Source organism: Rhinopithecus roxellana, chromosome 14 (assembly GCF_007565055.1).
Source record: "Rhinopithecus roxellana isolate Shanxi Qingling chromosome 14, ASM756505v1, whole genome shotgun sequence".
Taxonomy (NCBI): domain Eukaryota; kingdom Metazoa; phylum Chordata; class Mammalia; order Primates; family Cercopithecidae; genus Rhinopithecus; species Rhinopithecus roxellana.
Genome location: NC_044562.1, coordinates 105,393,512 through 105,416,553, shown reverse-complemented (window position 1 = coordinate 105,416,553; position 23,042 = coordinate 105,393,512). Strand labels below are relative to the sequence as shown.

The window sequence follows — 23,042 nt, the reverse complement described above, 5'->3', positions numbered from 1 at the left end:
GGAACAAGAGTGAGACTTCATCTCTAAATAAATAAACAGACAGACAAACTGTTAAGAAAATTTGAATAATAAAGAGACAACTGAAAATCTGAGCAATGACTGAGAGTTGATGATATCAAGAACATATCAATGTAAATAAATACAACCACTATGGAGAACAGTTCAGAGGTCCCTCAAAAAACTAAAAATAGAGCTACCATATAATTCAGCAATTCCACTGCTAGGTATATATCTAAAAGAAAGTAAACAAATACATTGAAGAGGTATCTGCACTCCCATGTTTACTGCAGCACTGTTCACAATAGCCAGGATTTGGAAGCAACCCATGTGTCAGATGGATAAAGAAAATGTGGTAAATATACACCACACAATATACACCACACTATTCAGCCGTAAAGAAAAATGAGATCCTTTCATTTGCAACAACATCATGGATGGAACTAGAGAATATCACGTTAAGTGAAACAAGCCAGGCCCAGAAAGATAAGTTTTGCATGTTCTCATTTATTTGTGGGAGCTAAAAATTAAAACAATAGAACTCAACAGAGATAGAAAGCAGAATGATAGTTGCCAGAGGCTGGGAAGGATAGTGAGAGGAGAGGGGAAAGGGAGTGGAGATGATTAATGGTTATAAAAAATAGGTGGGTAAAATAAATAAGATCTAGTATTTCATAGCACAACATGGTGACTACAATCAACAATAATTTATCATACATTTAAAAAAACTAAGAGTATAACTGGATTATTTGTAACACAAAGAAAGGATAAATGCTTGAGGTGATGAATACCCCATTTACTTTGATGTTATTATTTTGCATTGTATGCCTGTATCAAAATATCTCATGTGGCTGGGCACGGTGGCTCACACCTGTAATCCCAGCATTTTGGGAGGCTAAGGTGGGTGGAACTCCTGAGGTCAGGAGTTTGAGACCAGCCTGGCCAACATGGTGAAACCCCGTCTCTACTAAAAATACAAAAATTAGCTGGGCATGGTGGTGGGTGCCTGTAGTACTAGCTACTTGGGAGAGTGACACAGGAGAATGGCTTGAACCTGGGAGGTAGAGGTTGCAGTGAGCTGAGATGGCACACTATACTCCAGCCTGGGCAACAGAGCGAGACTCCATCTCAAAAAAACAAAAAAAAAAACACAAAACACTCGCGTACCCCATAAATATATATACCTATTATGTACTCACAAAAATGAAAAAATTAAAAAGAAATTATATATTAAAAGTATAATAATGGTACTGTGGTCACGAGTCCTTATCTTTTGGAGACACAAATGGAAACATTCCTCCAACAAATTTTGGAAGGGAGAAGTAGATGAGGATATATGTAAAACAATATTGGTCAAAATGATAATTCCTAAAGCTTATGATGGGTGCAAGGTATATATTATCAGTCCATCTATTTCTGTATATATTTGAGATTTCCCATTATAAGCCTCCTAGTGGAGGCACACACCAACACAATGCTAGTGTACTGTAAGAATAATTTTGTGGCCGGGCGCAGTGGCTCACGCCTATAATACCAGCACTTTGGGAGGCCAAGACAGGCGGATCACAAGGTCAGGAGTTCGAGATCAGCCTGGCCAATACAGTGAAATCCCATCTCTACTAAAAACATGAAAATCAGCTGGGCATGGTGGCATGCGTCTGTAGTCCCAGCTACTTGGGAGGCTGAGGCAGAAGAATCGCTTGAACCCAGGAGGTGGAAGTTGCAGTGAGCTGAGATCATGCCACTGCACTCTAACCTGGGTGAAAGAACAAGACACTGTCTCAAAATAAACAAAATAATAATAATACTGCTTAGCACATAAATACATGTATCCTGCATGTGTCAATCAAAATAAATACACTATGTTATATTACCTTATAGTCCAAAAAAATATGTTCCGATATAGGAGACATATTTTAAAAATAACTGTCTTACTATTTCTTTTTAAGAGTTAATTCCTTCAGTATGAAGGTTAAGGAAATTTTTTAAATGTGTTTTTCTCTAAAAATATCCTTGAAATAGAAATTTTGCTTGAGACACTAGAAGAAACTGTGTAACCAAAAATGACCCAAAGTTCTTGAGTTTTAGGTTAAACATGATTTGCCTAACCTGGGGCAAGGAGTCTATGAATATTGCAGTTAATGGGTACTAAATTGTACATGATTATGGATAATAGCTACATCGCACATTCCAAGTATTGTGTTTTGTTCCAGATACTTTGAATAGACTATACACTTTAGTCTTCATAACATTTCTACCTCATATGGTGGGTTTTAGGCTGAGCAAGGTTGAATAGACAGCAAAGAACAGACTGTGATTCAAACCCATGACTGTCTCACTCTAAAACCTGTGCTCTTGACCACTCTGAGTACTTGATGTTATAAAGATGTTCTTACACTTGATAAGTGACAGATCATAACATTTAGCTATGAAAGCACAGCCAAGATTATGTCAAGGAAAGACTGTCAGAAAAAAAATTAATGCATATGTTCATACATATATATGCTAAAAATAACATCTATACTAACTCCTTTCAGTAACTCTTATGTTAAAATAATTTTAAAAATTAATTTTGAGGAAAATGAAAATCTTTTGCTGAGATTCCAAATGAAGTCAGCAGGAACAATAGATATACAAAGTGTATTTTTAGGCCATAAGCCACTAAAAAGGAAGACATCAGAATAGTTTTATGTTAGGTTATGTTCACCAGCATGGGAAGCTTTTGATTAGTTTAGCTTTTCATTTTTTTATTATATTCTTAAGCATCAAGGCAGCATGTATCATATAAATTGAAAAATATAAAGGTGACATTCATGATACTTGGAAGAGAAGAGTGACTAATAAAAGTCTGTAAACAAATCTGCATTTGGTTTTTAAAGTATCTTATTAGTAATAAAATCAATTTTTGGCCAAAATTTTAAGAGTTTTGTCAATTTTTCTTATCCAGATATAATTTTTACATAGTTATGTTTTTATTCAGCTAGGAAAATACACCTGTGTCAAAAGAGGAACAAAATATGTTGGTGCCTAAAACTTAGGAGCCAAATATAGTGACCATATCATTAACATTTTTGCCCTTAGCATTTAAAAAGTAAATACTTTCTAAAGGGATTGCATATACTGGATTACTTATAATGTCTTCTGATCCTAGATTTTAGAAAATGAGAAAACAATCATTAGGAAAATCTGAAACTTATACTACAGCTTTAATTCATTGAAGAGCCAAAATAATTGTGGGTGAGAACAAAGAGTATTTTTCTCAATAAATTTTTCCTCAGGAAAAGCAAATACAATTTATATCATTTGATTCACATGCCACTGGCTTTTTATTTATCAGAAGAATTTAATGTTTATATATCAATTTAATTATAAGAATTTAATTAATATTAATCAAAAGAATTTTTGTCTTGATTTCTAAGACTTAAGATAGCATATATTTCCTGAAAATAACTTGTTAAGATTTTTAAAACATGGATAAGAAAAGATGATCTACAAAAAAAGAGAATTTTAGACCAATATCCCTGATGAACATCGATGCAAAAATCCTCAATAAAATACTGGCAAACCGGATTCAGCAGCACATCAAAAAGCTTATCCACCATGATCAAGTGGGCTTCATCCCTGGGATGCAAGGCTGGTTCAACATTCACAAATCAATAAACGTAATCCAGCATATAAACAGAACCAAAGTCAAGAACCACATGATTATCTCAATAGATGCAGAAAAGGCTTTTGACAAAATTCAACAGCCCTTCACGCTAAAAACGCTCAATAGATTCGGTATTGATGGAACGTACCTCAAAATAATAAGAGCTATTTATGACAAACCCACAGCTAATATCATACTGAATGGGCAAAAACTGGAAAAATTCCCTTTGAAAACTGGCACAAGACAGGGATGCCCTCTCTCACCACTCCTATTCAACATAGTGTTGGAAGTTCCGGCTAGGGCAATCAGGCAAGAGAAAGAAATCAAGGGTATTCAGTTAGGAAAAGAAGAAGTCAAATTGTCCCTGTTTGCAGATGACATGACTGTATATTTAGAAAACCCCATTGTCTCAGCCCAAAATCTCCTTAAGCTGATAAGCAACTTCAGCAAAGTCTCAGGATACAAAATTAATGTGCAAAAATCACAAGCATTCTTATACACCAGTAACAGACAAACAGAGAGCCAAATCATGAATGAACTTCCATTCACAATTGCTTCAAAGAGAATAAAATACCTAGGAATCCAGCTTACAAGGGATGTCCAGGACCTCTTCAAGGAGAACTACAAACCACTGCTCAGTGAAATCAAAGAGGACACAAACAAATGGAAGAACATACCATGCTCATGGATAGGAAGAATCAATATCGTGAAAATGGCCATACTGCCCAAGGTTATTTAAAGATTCAATGCCATCCCCATCAAGCTACCAATGAGTTTCTTCACAGAATTGGAAAAAACGGCTTTAAAGTTCATATGGAACCAAAGAAGAGCCCGCATTGCCAAGACAATCCTAAGTCAAAAGGACAAAGCTGGAGGCGTCACGCTACCTGACTTCAAACTATACTACAAGGCTACAGTAACCAAAACAGCATGGTACTGGTACCAAAACAGAGATATAGACCAATGGAACAGAACAGAGTCCTCAGAAATAATACCACACATCTACAGCCATCTGATCTTTGACAAACCTGAGAGAAACAAGAAATGGGGAAAGGATTCCCTATTTAATAAATGGTGCTGGGAAAATTTGCTAGCCATAAGTAGAAAGCTGAAACTGGATCCTTTCCTTACTCCTTATACGAAGATTAATTCAAGATGGATTAGAGACTTAAATGTTAGACCTAATACCATAAAAACCCTAGAAGAAAATCTAGGTAGTACCATTCAGGACATAGGCATGGGCAAGGACTTCATGTCTAAAACACCAAAAGCAACGGCAGCAAAAACCAAAATTGACAAATGGGATCTCATTAAACTAAGGAGCTTCTGCACAGCAAAAGGAACTACCATCAGAGTGAACAGGCAACCTACAGAATGGGAGACAATTTTTGCAATCTACTCATCTGACAAAGGGCTAATATCCAGAATCTACAAAGAACTCAAACAAATATACAAGAAAAAAACAAACAACCCCATCAAAAAGTGGGCAAAGGATATGAACAGACATTTCTCAAAGGAAGACATTCATACAGCCAACAGACACATGAAAAAATGCTCATCATCACTCGCCATCAGAGAAATGCAAATCAAAACCACAATGAAATACCATCTCACACCAGTTAGAATGGCAATCATTAAAAAATCAGGAAACAACAGTTGTTGGAGAGGATGTGGAGAAATAGGAACACTTTTACACTGTTGGTGGGATTGTAAACTAGTTCAACCATTATGGAAAACAGTATGGCGATTCCTCAAGGATCTAGAACTAGATGTACCATATGACCCAGCCATCCCACTACTGGGTATATATCCAAAGGATTATAAATTATTCTACTACAAAGACACATGCACACGTATGTTTATTGCAGCACTATTCACAATAGCAAAGACTTGGAATCAACCCAAATGTCCATCTGTGACAGACTGGATTAAGAAAATGTGGCACATATACACCATGGAATACTATGCAGCCATAAAAAAGGATGAGTTTGCATCCTTTGTAGGGACATGGATGCAGCTGGAAACCATCATTCTTAGCAAACTATCACAAGAAGAGAAAACCAAACACCACATGTTCTCACTCATAGGTGGGAACTGAACAATGACATCACTTGGACTCGGGAAGGGGAACATCACACACTGGGGCCTATCATGGGGAGGGGGGAGGGGGGAGGGGGGAGGGATTGCATTGGGGAGTTATACATGATATAAATGATGAATTGATGGGTGCTGACGAGTTGATGGGTGCAGCACACCAACATGGCACAAATATACATATGTAACAAACCTGCACATTATGCACATGTAGCCTAGAACTTAAAGTATAATAAAAAAAATGAAAAAAAAAATAAAAAAAAAGAAAAGATGATCAACAAGATGGAGATAGCAAAAGATTATTATTGTTACTATTATTTATTTATTTATTTTTGAGATGAAGTCTCACTCTGTGGCCTAGCTGTAGTGCAGTGGTGTAATCTCGGCTCACTGCAACCTCCACCTCTTAAGTTCAAGTGATTCTCCTGCCTCAGCCTCCCAAGTAGCTGGGATTACAGGCACTTGCCACCACACCCGGCTAATTTTTGTATTTTTAGTAGAGACAGGGTTTCGCCATGTTGGCCAGGCTGGTCTCGAAGTCTTGACCTCAGGTGATCCACCCACCTTGCCCTTCGTTTGGATTACATGTGTGAGCCACCGCGCCTGGACAAGATTATGTTAATTATATTATTCTAATTCTGCTTTCAAGGGTTGGTAATTTATATTCTTAGTGAATAATACATTCACTTCTATAAATACTACAAAGAGAAAGAAGGATAAAAAGAAAAGCATTTATGTTTTATTTCAGAAGATGGAATAATCCAGGTAAACAAGCTAATGAAATAAGTGAAAGTACACTGTAAAGCTGTAATATATTATAAAAATGAAGTTTTCACTACTTAAATATTTGTTGAAGCACGTTTACTCCGAGCAAGGCATAACATTACCTACAGGTCAGCTAGAGAGAGTCCTTTTCCCTAAAGGACCACATTTTTAAGAAGGACCTCAGGTTCAGTCTATTCTAAGGCAGGTGACCCTAGGACCACACCCTCAGTAATGCATTAGAAAAACAGTTTAGAGCTTGGGAGAGAAAGCTGTCTCAACTGCCCATATAAAAATTATGATGGCCTGGATTAGAGCTCAGAAATTAGAGCCGGAAAGAGAGACGCATAGTACATTGGTCTTTTGGGAGAGAGAACTGACTGAAATTGAACACTGCCTGGATGTGAAGGAGGAAAGCCAAAGACCAGAAAGGTAGTTAAAGTTTGGGGTAGTCTCTAAACAACATGGAAAAGGGAAACAAGTGGCAATGAGGTTTTCTTACTGAACAAATAAGGATGGAGAAATATTTGAGAAAACTGGAAAATAAATTTATTGCTCAACTTTTTTATGACTTATAAACAGACTTTTAAAGAAAGAAAATATTTCTTTTTAGTGAGTTCTTAAATATTTTCTGTATTCAGAAATTCAAAAGAGATCATGAAAATTTATTTTCAATATGACCTTCCTATTTCAACATTTCTGTTATACAGTCTTCATAAATAAATGACTCCAAAGGATAGGTGAACCCTTCATGAGGGACTGGTTTGTTTTCACCTTATCTTATAGACAGTAAATTGCCTAATTAACTGGGTTTCCCACGTTTCACTGAAAGCTAAAGTAAATATGTGGTTTAGCAGCCACATGTTTAGTCTTAATGGGATGTGTTCTCAAGTCTCATTCCTGATTCAATTTTACACATTCTGGCTTGACTTTTTCTTTTGTTGTTCCCATTTGTTAAATACTTGTAAGCTGATTTATTTTTTGGGAAAAGCAGTACATAATTATGTAAATGCAGTATCCCAGTCCACTAAAAGCCGATTAGCTGAATGATTTATTTGCCAAGTTATTGATGACTTTTTAAAAAAGTTTTAGTATCACCAAGACTTTGATGCAGCAATTTAACCATGGATTTACAGTCCTGTGCCATTAGATGCCCAGCTTCCCAAGTTAATATTTGAGATGCCTAGTACTGTTCTTCTTGAATGCTCAATGTTATATAAGTGAACGGAGAGACTTTCCCCTACTCTTCTCATATTTTTCTGGGTTGAGATCTGTATCTATCCCAGTCCTTGCCTCTGGTAGTAAAATATTTGTGGTGTATGTTTTAAATCTGGATTAAGGCAATTGGTCTGACAATTTAAGGCCTATCAGTCATTCAGTGGATTGATCATTTACCAAATTGATTTCTGGTTAAATAATTTTCAGTAAATTTAACCATAGCTTAAGTAAACAAAGTTAAGTTTTTACTACTTTTCCTTTTGAAACTATACTTTCAGAATCCTTTACTTCCCAATTTGTTTATATGAAACTTTTAGAACGTCACACCTAAAAGCAAATCGATCTTAAAGACCTCTTATATGCATTTACATTACAGATGAGAGAATTAAGTTAGCTTCAGCGTAAGTAATGTAAGATACTAAATTACCCTGCTAGAACTAAAAAAAATTCTTAGGGCATGAGCAAAGAAAGGGTATCAGATATTTGTGACGAAATTTGACAATGCACATAAAAAAATTAACATCATGAAAAAAATGAAAATTTTGTTTGATTTCTTTATGCCTTTTCACAATTCAGTATTATGTCTATTTCTAGCTACTTAATAGTGCCAGAGGTAGGTAGTGAAAGGGTGATAGATTACAAACTTTATGACAGATATTCTTAAGCCACCCTAGTCATATAGCTTATTATACCATACACTACATAGCACTTTAGATGTGAAAGAGTAAGAACCGTGAGGAAAGGTGTCATCTATTAAAAACACGCGAGAAAGATGTGGTTTGATACAACTGTTTCCACAATGCTGACTATGTTTTCTACTTAAAGTATGTCATCCTCTAATAGTCAACGACTTTCAATAACTCCTCCTCCTATATCCTTGGATTCATACAGTCGTCCTCCTAGTATAGGCCTTGCCTAGCCACAAAAATCCTACCTGGTAGATCACTGACATAAATTTCCAGACTTTTAGACTTCTGGTACCGATCTTTCATGTTCTCAGTGTCCATTCGTGCCCACGGCTATGTTGCATTAGGTGTGACAGTTAACAGCAGAGCTGAATTAGAACTCTGGTTGTTGACTTCCAATCTTTTGTTCTTCACTTAATTTGAAATAATTACCAGCATTATAATTGTGCCAGAAACTGTGTGTTGCCTACCTTACTGTGAAGCCTCCTCTTAACAAAACCCTAATTTTTAGCTGGGCAGTATTCTGCCTACTGTTTTATCTTCCCCAGAGAATAAGCTTCTCTAAACCAACAATCATTTTTTGTATTCTTCAGTTTCTCTATGAACATTAGTTTTTCTTCAAATTCAGGCTTTCAATTTCATTTCTGTACTCAAATGTATGTTCACAATTTGTCTATGGGAAAATGCCTTTAGGGGACATCTACTTAGGGAAAAAAGTGCCTGGCACATTAAGTATTTGTCACAAATATTTACTGATTAAATGACTCAGAAAAAAAGGCTCTTTTCATTAAGAACTTCAGACATTTTACTTTTTATGGACTTGTGCATTAAAAAGAAGAAACACTGTACTTTTTTCTAAATGCAACATCTCAAAGAAAAAAAGCAACATTTTCAGAGTCATTTTAAATTTGCTTCTTCCTTGCATCTTTCAATTTTATGCTTTTTTTGGCCTGATAACAGTAGACATTCCATACTCTAATGCTTCTAAACATCCTGGTCGAAAAAAATAAAGTTAAGGTCTTCACGCTTAGATGTATAGCTTTCTACAATTCACAAAAAATGCATTTCAAGATAGATCATCATGTATTTCAAAATAGTATGTCATTAACAATTTATTTTGATGCCTTCCTCTATTCCTAAGAAATATATAAATACCTCTTATCTTAGTATTATATTTAGGTCAATAAAAATAATGCTATTTTATTACCAAAACATGTCTAGCTCAACCTTACTTTCTTTTATTCTGACAATCAAACACAAAGTAAAATAAAAACAACAACATTTTATTCAACAAGTTTTTTATAATGTGATGAAACAGAAGTCTGTAAGAAATTTATTTACCTTACACCATTTTCAAAGGGGTTTCTAAAACTGCCAACAGAAATTCATTAAAAGGCAGCCAGCCAGTACAGCATGGGCTTATATAGAGTATTACAATTGTTTTGTTCCATGAAGTCTATCACTCTTCTAAAATCAAGATTTTTACAGAAGCTGGTAAGAAGTGCTTGAAAACTATCAGTATGCTGAAAAGTAGCCGATTCTACAAATTCCTCACTACATCTGTGGACCAAAATAAATAAAACTGATAATGGATACATTAAGTGTATCTTATTCCCTATTTCTTTCTCCCCCCCCCCTCCTTTTTTTTAAATTAGAGACAAGGTCTCAATCTGTCACCCAGGCAGTTGTCCTCCTAGTATAATGGCATGGTCATAGTTCTCTGCAGTTTCAAACTCATGGGCTAGAATAGTCCTTTTACTTCAGCCTCCCATGTAGCTGGGACTACAGGCATGCACCATCATGCCCAGGTAATATTTTTATTTTTTGTGGAGATAGAGTCTTGATACATTGCTCGGGCTAGTCTTGAACTCCCAGACTTAAGCAATCCTCCTGTCTCAGCCTCCCAAAGTGTTGGGATTACAGGTATGAGCCACCGTGCTGGGCCTTTTATCCCCATTTCATTTGTAATCCTATTTTCTTGAATTAAGGGCATCTCTTTTTTTAAAGGTAATAATTACATTGTCGTCCTTCAGTAAATGATTAATTTACCTAAATTTTAATAAATATAAGCTCACACACCTCTCATCTTATTGTACTATACAAAAGTTAGTTAATATTTTCAACAAATGCTTGCTGTTAATGCTAATAAATACATATAAAATCATATCTTAAGCCCAGAAATATCTTGAATCAAAAAATGATTAAGCAAAATATCCATGGTACTCAACAAGAAAAAATAAAAGGCGTCCAAATAGGAAGAGAGGAAATCAAACTATCTGTCTTAATAGACAATATGATTCTATACCTAGAAAACCCTAGAGACTTTCACAAAAGGCTCCTAGGACTGATAAACGAGTTCAGTAAGGTTTGAGGATACAAAATCAATATACAAAAATCGATAACATTTCCACATGCCAATAGCATCCAAGCTGAGAGCCAAATCAAGAATGCAATCTCATTTACAATAATAGCCACAAAAAGAACAAAATACCTAGGAATATAGGCATTCCTATACAGGTATAGGAATATAGGTATCACCAAGGAGGTGAAAGATCTCTACAACAAAAATGACGAAACACTGCTGAAAGCAATCAGAGAAGACACAAACAAATGGAAAAATGTTCCATGGTCATGGATAGGAAGAATCAACATTGTCAAAATAGCCATACTGCCCAAAGTAATTTACAGAGTCAATGCTTATCCTATCGAACCACCAATGCAATTTTTCACAGAATCAGAAAAAAACTATTCTAAAATTCATATGAAACCTAAAGAGCCTAAATTGCCAAAACAATCTAAGCTAAAAGAACAAAGCTGGAAGCATCACACTTACCTGACTTCAAACTATACCACAAGGCTACAGTAACCAAAACAGCATGGTACTGGTACAAAAACAGACACACAGACGGATGGAACAGGAGAGAGAATCCAGAAATAAGACTGCACACTCATGACCACCTGATTTTTGATAAAGTCAACAATAACAAGCAACAGAGAAAGAACTCCCCTATTCAATAAATAGTGCTGGGATAACTGGCTAGATGTACACAGAATATTGAAATTGGACCCCTTCCTTTCACCATATACAAAAATTAACTCTACATGGATTAAAGACTTAAATTTCTAGGAACAAACCTAAGAAATACCATTCTGAACATCAACCTTGGCAAATAATTTATTACTAAGTCCCTAAAAGCAACTGCAACAAAAATAAAAACTGACAAGTGAGACCTAATTAAACTAGAGCTTCTGTACAGCAGAAAAAACTATCACAGACAACCTACAGAACAGGAGCAAATATTCACAAACTATATATCTGACAAAGGTGTAATATCTAGACTCTATAAGAAACTTAATTCAACAAAAACAAAAAATAACTCCATTAAAAAATGGACACGAACACTCCTGAAAAAAAGATACATGGAGCCAACAAATATACATAGAAATGCTCAACACCCTTAATCACAAAAGAAATGCAAATTAAAACCACAATGAAATACTATCTCATTCTGACACGAGTCAGAATGGCTATTGTTGGCCGGGTGCAGTGGCTCACACCTGTAATTCAATCTCAGCACTTCGGGAGGCCAAGGCAGGCGGATCACGAGGTCAGGAGATTGAGACCATCCTGGCTAACACAGTGAAACCCCATCTCTACTAAAAATACAAAAAAATTAGCCGGGTGCAGTGGCGGGTGCCTGTAGTCCCAGCTACTCGGGAGGCTGAGGCAGGAGAAAGGCGTGAACCTGGGAGGCGCGGCTTGCAGTGAGCTGAGATGGCACTACTGCACTCCAGCTGGGTGACAGAGCAAGACTCCATCTCAAAAATAAAAGGCTATTAATAAAAAGTCAAAAAACAATAGATGTGGGCAAGATTGCAGAGAAAAGGGAACACTTCATACACTGATAGTAGGAATGTAAATTAGTTCAGCCACTGTGGAAAGCAATGTGGAGATTCCTCAAAGACTTAAAACAGAACTATTATTAGACCCAGCAATCCCACTACTGGGTATATACCCAAAGGAAAATAAATTGTTCTACCAAAAAGACACACGCCCTCACATGTTCACTGCAGCACTATTCACAACAGCAAAGACATGGACTCAACCTATATGCCCATCAACAGTGGACTGAACAAAGAAAATGGTATACATATGCCCAGGAATATTATGCAGCCATAGAAAGAATGATATGTTATCCTTTGTAACAACATGGATGCAGCTGGAGGCCATCACCTAAGAGACATAATGAAGGAAGAGAAAACTAAATATCACATGTTCTCACAAGTGACAGCTAAACATTGAATATCCACAAATGCAAAGATGTGAACAACAGACACTGGAGACTACTTGAGTGGGGAGAGTGGTGGCGGGGGCGTGGGGGTGGGGGTTGAAAAACTACCAATCAGGTACTGTGCTCCAAGATCATGCACACTGAACCTCAGTGATGCACAGCCTGCCCACCTAGCAAACCTGTACACGTACCCGTGAGCCAGAAAATAAAAGTTGAAAGAAAAATAAATAAAGCACTGTGTCCTTAAAAAAAGTATCAAACTACATGCTTAAAAATGATTTTGTTTTATTGCATGTAAATATGCCACAATATTATTTTTTAAAGAAAAAAGTTTTTTTCAATTAGGGATTTTTTCTTTAAAAATAATATCAACAACAAAGAAATTCTTAAACGTAAGAAAAAATTAATGATTTTATCTATTCTGAAATAAAATGTTGATGCGCTGTTGCTTCTCTTTCAGATTTATCACAGGTTGCTGTATAGACTTTGGGGGTGAGGAGACTTGTTTTTGTTTTAAATTAACTTTTTTACTTCTTTAGTATTTAATGTTGAGATGAATGGCCTTTGATGTAAATTATACTCCTGGAAGGAACAAATCATTGTCTCAATAAACTAGAGAAAAACCCAGAATTCTGCACTGCAGATATTATCTTCTAGCAGAATGCTATCTCCTAAATTTTATATATAATATATGGAGAATTGGAATTCCGCTGATGCAATTTTTGTAATGTGTTAACCAAAATTAGAACATATAGAACTAATGTTGGGGGTTTTGGGATATCTTTTAAGATTAAAAAATGATGAAAAAAATATACTTCCCAGGAAAATGTTTTAATAGGAGAGTGATTAAGAATAGAGCTGTCGGCGCGCCCAAGATGGCCAAATAGGAACAGCTCCAGCTTCCAGCTCCCATTGTGAGCGACACAGAAGATGGGTGATTTCTGCATTTTCAACTGAGGTACCGGGTTCATCTCACTGGGGAGTGTCACGTCGGACAGTTGGCGCTGGTCCGCGGGTACAGCCTGACCAGCGAGAGGTGAAGCATGGCAAGGCATCGCCTCAACTGGGAAGCGCAAGGGGGAAGGGAATTCCTTTTCCTAGCCAAAGGAAATTGAGACACACAACACCTGGAAAATCGGGTAACTCCCACCCTAACACTGCGCTGTACCAAGGGTCTTAGCAAACGGCAAACCAGGAGACTATATCCCACATCTGGCCCAGAGGGTCTCATGCCCACGGAGCCTCCCTCATTGCTAGCACAGCAGTCTGAGATCTAACTGCAAGGCAGCAGCGAGACCGGCGGAGGGGCGCCCACCACTGCTGAGGCTTAAGTAGGTAAACAAAGCCACCAGGAAGCTCAAATTGGGTGGAGCCCACCACAGCTCAAGGAGGCTGGTCTGCCTCTGTAGACTCCTCCTCTGGGGACAGGGCATAGCTAAACAAAAAGCAGCAGAAACCTCGGCAGAGGTAAATGCCCCTGTCTGACAGCTTTGAAGAGAGCAGTGGATCTCCCAGCATGGAGGCTGAGATCTGAGAACAGACAGACTGCCCGCTCAAGTGGGTCCCTGACCCCTGAGTAGCCTAATTGGGAGACATCCCCTACTAGGTGCAGACTGACACCTCACACCTCACACGGCAGGGTACACCCAAGACGAAGCTTCCAGAGCAAGAATCAGACAGCAACACTCGCTGTTGAGAAATATTCTATCTTCTGCAGCCTCCACAGCTGATACCCAGGCAAACAGGGTCCGGAGTGGACCTCAAGCAAACTCCAACAGTCCCGACTGTTAGAAGGAAAACTAACAAACAGAAAGGACACCCACACCAAAACCCCATCAGTACGTCACCATCATCAAAGACTAAAGGAAGATAAAACCACAAAGATGGGGAAAAAGCAGTGCAGAAAAGCTGGAAATTCAAAAAATCAGAACGCATCTCCTCCTCCAAAGGAACGCAGCTCAATGCCAGCAACGGAACAAAGCTGGACGGAGAATGACTTTGACAAGTTGAGAGAAGAAGCCTTCAGGCGATCAAAAGTCTCAGAGCTAAAGGAGGAACTACGTAACCAGCGCAAAGAAACTAAAAACCTTGAAAAAAGAATGGATGAATGGATAACTAGAATAATCAATGCAGAGAAGACCTTAAAAGAACTGATAGAGATGAAAACCGTGACACGAGAACTACATGACAAATGCACAAGCTTCAGTAACCGACTCAATCAGCTGGAAGAAAGAGTATCAGTGATTGAAGATCACATGAATGAAATGAAGCAAGAAGAGAAGTGTAGAGAAAAAAGAGTAAACAGAAATGAACAAAGCCTCCAAGAAATATGGGATTATGTGAAAAGACCAAATCTACATCTGATTGGTGTGCCTGAAAGTGACAGGAAAAATGGAAACAAGTTGGAAAACACTCTGCAGGACATCATCCAGGAGAACTTCCCCAACCTAGTAAGGCAGGCCAACATTCAAATTCAGGAAATACGGGAACTCCACAAACATACTCCTCGAGAAGAGCAACTCCAAGACACATAATTGTCAGATTCACCAAAGTTGAAATGAAAGAAAAAATGTTAAGGGCAGCCAGAGAGAAAGGTTTGGTTACACACAAAGGGAAGCCCATCAGACTAACAGCAGATCTCTCGGCAGAAACCCTACAAGCCAGAAGAGAGTGGGGGCCAATAATCAACATTTAAAGAAAAGAATTTTCAACCCAGAATTTCATATCCAGTCAAACTGTTTCATAAGTGAAGGAGAAATAAAATCCTTTACAGACAAGCAAATGCTTAGAGATTTTGTCACCACCAGGCCTGCCCTACAAGAGATCCTGAAGGAAGCACTAAACATGGAAAGGAACAACAGGTATCAGCCATTGCAAAAACATGTCAAAATGTAAAGTCCATCGATGCTAGAAAGAAACTGCATCAACTAGTGAGCAAAATAACCAGCTGATATCATAATGACAGGATCAAGATCACACATAACAATATTAACCTTAAATGTAAATGGACTAAATGGTCCAATTAAAATACACAGACTGGGCCGGGCGTGGTGGCTCAAGGCTGTAATCCCAGCACTTTGGGAGGCCGAGACGGAGGGATCACGAGGTCAGGAGATCGAGACCATCCTGGCTAACATGGTGACACCCCGTCTCTACTAAAAAATACAAAAAACTAGCCGGGCGAGGTGGCGGGCGCCTGTAGTCCCAGCTACTCGGGAGGCTGAGGCAGGAGAATGGCGTGAACTCGGGAGGCGGAGCTTGCAGTGAGCCGAGATCGCGCCACTGTACTCCAGACTGGGTGACAGAGAGAGACTCCGTCTCAAACAAAAAAAAAAAAAAAAAAAAAAAAAAAAATACACAGACTGGCATATTGAATAAAGAGTCAAGACCTATCAGTTTGCTGTATTCAGGAGACCCATCTCACATGGAGAGACACACATAGGCTCAAAATAAAGGGATGGAGGAAGATCTACCAAGCAAATGGAAAACAAAAAAGACCAGGGGTTGCAGTCCTAGTCTCTGATAAAACAGACTTTAAACCATCAAAGATCAAAAGAGACAAAGAAAGGCATTACATAATGGTAAAGGGATCAATTCATCAGGAAGAGCTAACTATCCTAAATATATATGCACCCAATACAGGAGCACCCAGACTCATAGAGCAAGTCCTTAGAGACTTACAAAGAGACTTAGACTCCCATACAATAATAATGGGAGACTTCAACACCCCACTGTCAACATTAGACAGATCAACGAGACAGAAAGTTAACAAGGATATCCAGGAATTGAACTCAACTCTGTACCAAGCGGACCTAATAGACATCTAGAGAACTCTCCACCCCAAATCAATGGAATATACATTCTTCTCAGCACCACATCACACTTATTCCAAAATTGACCACATAGTTGGAAGTAAAGCACTCCTCAGCAAATGTAAAAGAACAGAAATTATAACAAACTGTCTCTAGGACCACAGTGCAATCAAACTAGAACTCAGGATTAAGAAACTCAATCAAAACCGCTCAACTACATGGAAACTGAACAACCTGCTCCTGAATGACTACTGAGTACATAATGAAATGAAAGCAGAAATAAACACGTTTTTTGAAACCAATGAGAACAAAGATACAACATACCAGAATTTCTGGGACACATTTAAAGCAGTGTGTAGAGGGAAATTTATAGCACTAAATGCCCACAAGAGAAAGCAAGAAAGATCTAAAATTGACACCCTAACATCACAATTAAAAGAACTAGAGAAGCAAGAGCAAACACATTCAAAAGCGAGCAGAAGGCAAGAAATAACTAAGATCAGAGCAGAACTGAAGGAGATAGAGACACAAAAAACCCTCCAAAAAATCAATGAATCCACGAGCTGGGTTTTTGAAAAGATCAACAAAATTGATAGACTGCTAGCAAGACTAACACAGAAGAAAAGAGAGAAGAATCAAATAGATGCAATAAAAAATGATAAAGGGGATATCACCACAAACCCCACAGAAATACAAACTACCATCAGAGAATACTATAAACACCTCAATGCAAATAAACTAGAAAACCTAGCAGAAATGGATAATTTCCTGGACACTTACACTTTCCCAAGACTAAACCAGGAAGAAGTTGAATCCCTGAATAGACCAATAGCAGGCTCTGAAATTGAGGCAATAATTAATAGCTTACCAACCAAAAAACGTCCAGGACCAGATGGATTCACAGCCGAATTCTACCAGAGGTACAAGGAGGAGCTGGTACCATTCCTTCTGAAACTATTCCAATCAATAGAAAAAGAGGGAATCCTCCCTAACTCATTTTATGAGGCTAACATCATCCTGATACCAAAGCCTGACAGAGATACAACAAAAAAAGAGAATTTTAGACCAATATCCCTGATGAACATCGATGCAAAAATCCTCAATAAAATACGGGCAAACCGAATCCAGCAGCACATCAAAAAGCTTATCCACCATGATCAAGTGGGTTTCATCCCTGGGATGCAAGGCTGGTTCAACATATGTAAATCAATAAACATAATCCAGCATATAAACAGAACCGAAGACAAAAACCACATGATTATCTCAATAGACGCAGAAAAGGCCTTTGACGAAATTCAACAGCCCTTCATGCTGAAAACTCTCAATAAATTCGGTATTGATGGAACGTATCTCAAAACAATAAGAGCTATTTATGACAAACCTACAGCCAATATCATACTGAATGGGCAAAAACTGGAAGCATTCCCTTTGAAAACTGGCACAAGACAGGGATGCCCTCTCTCACCACTCCTATTCAACATAGTCTTGGAAGTTCTGGCTAGAGCAGTCAGGCAAGAGAAAGAAATAAAGGGTATTCAGTTAGGAAAAGAAGAAGTCAAACTGTCCCTGTTTGCAGATGACATGATTGTATATTTAGAAAACCCCATCATCTCAGCCCAAAATCTCCTTAAGTTGATAAGCAACTCCAGCAAAGTCTCAGGATACAAAATCAATATGCAAAAATCACAAGCATTCTTATACACCAGTAACAGAGAAACAGAGAGCCAAATCATGAATGAACTCCCATTCACAATAGCTTCAAAGAGAAAAAAATACCTAGAATCCAACTTACAAGGGTTGTGAAGGACCTCTTGAAGGAGAACTACAAACCACTGCTCAGTGAAATCAAAGAGGACACAAACAAATGGAAGACCATACCATGCTCATGGATAGGAAGAATCGATATTGTGAAAATGGCCATACTGCCCAAGGTAATTTATAGATTCAATGGCATTCCCATTAAGCTACCAATGACTTTCTTTACAGAATTGGAAAAAATTGCTTTAAAGTTCATATTGAACCATAAAAAACCCTGCATTGCCAAGACAATCCTAAGTCAAAAGAACAAAGCTGGAGGCACCACGCTACCTGACTTCAAACTATACTACAAGGCTACAGTAACCAAAACAGCATGGTACTGGTACCAAAACAGAGATATAGAGCAATGGAACAGAACAGAGTCCTCAGAAATAATACCACACATCTACAGACATCTGATCTTTGACAAACCTGAGAGAAACAAGAAACGGGGAAAGGATTCCCTATTTAATAAATGGTGCTGGGAAAATTGGCTAGCTATAAGTAGAAAGCTGAAATTGGATCCTTTCCTTACTCCTTATACGAAAATTAATTCAAGATGGATTAGAGACTTAAATGTTAGACCTAAAACCATAAAAACCCTAGAAGAAAAACTAGATAATACCATTCAGGACATAGGTATGGGCAAGGACTTCATGTCTAAAACACCAAAAGCAATGGCAACAAAAGCCAAACTGACAAACGGGATCTAATTAAACTAAAGAGCTTCTGCACAGCAAAAGAAACTACCATCAGAGTGAACAGGCAACCTACAGAATGGGAGAAAATTTTTGCAACCTACCCTTCTGACAAAGGGCTAATATCCAGAACCTATAAAGAACTCAATCAAATTTACAAGAAAAAAACAAACAATCCCATAAAAAAGTGGGCAAAGGATATGAACAGACACTTCTCAAAAGAAGACATTCATACAGCCAACAGACACATGAAAACATGCTCATCATCATTCGCCATCAGAGAAATGCAAATCAAAACCACAATGAGATACCATCTCACACCAGTTAGAATGGCAGTCATTAAAAAGTCAGGAAACAACAGGTGCCGGAGAGGATGTGGAGAAATAGGAACACTTCTACACTGTTGGTGGGAGTGTAAACTAGTTCAACCATCATGGAAAACAGTATGGCGATTCCTCAAGGATCTAGAACTAGAAATACCATTTGACCCAGCCATCCCACTACTGGGTATATACCCAAGGGATTGTAAGTCATGCTGCTATAAAGACACATGCACGGGGCTGGGCGCAGTGGCTCAAGCCTGTAATCCCAGCACTTTGGGAGGCCGAAACGGGCGGATCACGAGGTCAGGAGATTGAGACTATCCTGGCTAACACGGTGAAACCCTGTCTCTACTAAAAAACACAAAAAACTAGCCAGGCGAGGTGGCGGGCGCCTATAGTCCCAGCTACTCAAGAGGCTGAGGCAGGAGAATGGCATGAACCTGGCAGGCGGAGGTTGCAGTGAGCTGAGATCCGGCCACTGCACTCCAGCCTGGGCCACAGAACGACACTCTGTCTCAATAAAAAAAAAAAGAAACGACACATGCACACGTATGTTCATTGTGCCACTATGTACAATAGCAAAGACTTGCAATCAACCCAAATGTCCATCAGTGACAGACTGGATTAAGAAAATGTGGCACATATACACCATGGATTACTATGCAGCCATAAAAAAGGATGAGTTCGTGTCCTTTGTAGGGACATGGATGCAGCTGGAAGCCATCATTCTCAGCAAACTATCGCAAGAACAGAAAACCAAACACCGCATGTTCTCACTCACAGGTGGGAACTGAACAATGAGATCACTTGGACACAAGAAGGGGATCATCACACACCAGGTCCTATTGTGGGGAGGGGGGAGGGGGGAGAGCGGAGGGATAGCATTAGGAGATATACCTAATGTAAATGACGAGTTAATGGGTGCAGCACACCAACATGGCACATGCATACATATGTAACAAACCTGCACGTTGTGCACAGGTACCCTAGAATTTAAATTACACACACACACACACACACACACACACACACACACAAAAGAATGGAGTTGTCCCTTGGTATCAGGACCTCCTTCTATGAATACCAGTATCTGCAGACATTCAAGTCCCTGAATAAAAATAACACAGTATTGGCATATAACCTATACCTACACTCCTATATACTTTAAATCATCTCCAGATTACTTATAATAGTAAACACAATGTACATGTTATATAAATAGCTGTTACATTACATTGTTTAGGGAATAATGACAAGGAAAAATGTCTGTACATGTTTAGTACAGATACATCTTTTTTCCTGAGAATTTTCAATCCACAATTGCTTGAATCCACAAATGCAGAAAACACAGATATGGAGGGCTGAGTGTACTAATGAATCCACAAATACAGCATTTCATTTGCTATCAAACATCCCAATAGATACATGAAGCTTGGAAAACTGTTGCGGCAACATTTAAGGTCATTTTGTACAATCTCCATGCATTTGGAAAACTATGAATTCTCAGTTTTACTGAACTACAAAGAATAGGGATATTTACTTTTAAAAGACAGAAATTGCTTTTCTGTTGTTGTTGTTGTTTTTTTTTTTTTTAGATGGAGTCTCACTCTGTCGCCCAGGCTGGAGTGCAGTGGTGTGATCTCAGCTCACTGCAACCTCCACCTCCCAGGTTCAAGCAATTCTCCCTGCCTCAGCCTCCCGAGCAGCTGGGACTACAGGTGCCCACCACCATGCCCAGCTAAATTTTGTATTTTTAGTAGAGAAGGGGTTTTGCCACGTTGGCTAGGCTGGTCTTGAACTCCGGAGCTCAAGGGATCCGCCCACCTCGGCCTCCCAAAGTGCTGGGGTTACAGGTGTAAGCCACAATGCTTGGACTGTTTTTCACATTATATACATAAAACAAGCAAATTTTTGAAGAGACACAACATGCAAAAAACGCAGAAAGCAAAAAAAATCCATTGCTATCACCATTACATCCATTATTAGTTTTGACACATTTCCTTCTAGTCTTTTAATATGCACACTTTTTTAAACATGTTTCATCATCAAATCATTTATACAATTTGCATAAAAGCAGATATATTGTAAATACATAGGATCATCATTGCATGGTAACAGTAGCTTTGTGCCACCCTATATTTTACATCTTCTACAAAATTTAGTGTGATCAAAATTATTTCACATCATAATTACTATAACAAAAATATATAATCTTGGTTTTCAGAGAACATTCTTATATAATGACATACATTTCCAGTTAACCATATGCTTAAACTTATTAATCACATAATCCAGTATATAAAAATGTACATGGTTTTATAACTATATGCATCTCTAATTAATTAACTAGAACACTTTTTTTGATGACTTACCTTTAATTGTTGTTTTCTAAAAGTATCCTGAATTCCTGTGTACTAATTTTGGTTTTTAGCTAAAAGAAATGCTCTCAAAATTACGAATATTTTCCCCTAGCATTCTGCTGAAATGTTGGCAGCTTAATATATTTGGCTTTAGTAATTCATCCTATTTCCTTGATTGGAATTGATCTCAACAAGACAGTGTGCATTTGGAAAACACTGATTATATTTAATAAAAAGTGAATGCATGTCAAGGAACATTCTATTCTGTGTAATGAGGCTTTATAGATTAGGTCTAATTATCACTGATATAAAACTAAAAATCCTTTATATGTTGAATACCAATTAGCTTTCCTCTCAGAACAAAAATCTAGTGAACTTAAAATCACAAAGATATCTTTGGCATAAATAATACAAGTAAGAATCTGACAACATGAAACAAAAATGTTTAAAATGATAATTTTTAAAGTTTCTAATAATGACTTTAAAACTGATGTAGTGTATATAGAATGTGTAACACTGTGGTTCATTAAAATTCTAAGAATCTGGTGACAGATTTAGTCTAAGTCAAAATTTTTTTTGTTTAAAAAAATAGAAAACCCTAGAATATATTTCCATACATTTCTATAAATCTCAGATAAACACATTTTGACATTTTAGAACTACCAATAAAGAGACAGGTAGATCTGGACATAACTTCTTTGTTTAAAAGTCATGGACTACAATAGAAAACAGGTTACATGATGTATGCAAAAGATTACTTTTTCAGAACCCTTGAGTTCTAGTTATGTCTCAGCCTTGTGTGTGACCTTAAAAAATTCCTTTAAGCTTCCAAACTCAAACCTCTTACAGAATGAGGGAGACCTTTTCCATTTCTAAATCATAAAATTTAAGGGTAAGATAGGATAGAAAAGTTCCCTATTCACAAAGAAAATATTAATTGCCAAAAAAAATTTTTCCTATGCATTATAATGGGACAGAAGAGAGACAGGTTCAATGAAGAAGGAAAATATCAACTTTAGGTGGCTGAGCATTTTAGTCTTTTTGAAACATTGTTATGCATATGATCTCATTTTAATCTTGCCATAATCCTATGAGACAGAAGTGTAATATATTTATATATATTATAATTGTTTCTATTTGGCAGATAACAAAGTTGTGGGAAAAGGGGCATTATTTTGTTATTGTTCAGAATTACAAGAGTATTTCATGGATTAAGAGAATCTAGGTCTCATCACTCCTTAACTGGGACCCCTTTCAATGCAGCTAAAGGGAATAATAAGCACATGCAGCTGAATATAACTAAGGAACAAAAGGAAAGCATTAAAGAAAACATACAGAAATGAGCATTAAAGAA

The 23,042-nt window shown here is 37.6% G+C and overlaps 1 protein-coding gene across 8 annotated transcripts in view; it reads right to left on the bottom strand.

Annotated features, from left to right (window-relative positions):
- BAZ2B (bromodomain adjacent to zinc finger domain 2B) overlaps positions 1–23,042 on the bottom strand; it is a 331,981-nt gene that overhangs the window by 103,981 nt on the left and 204,958 nt on the right. The gene's annotated exons all lie outside the window — the stretch shown is intronic.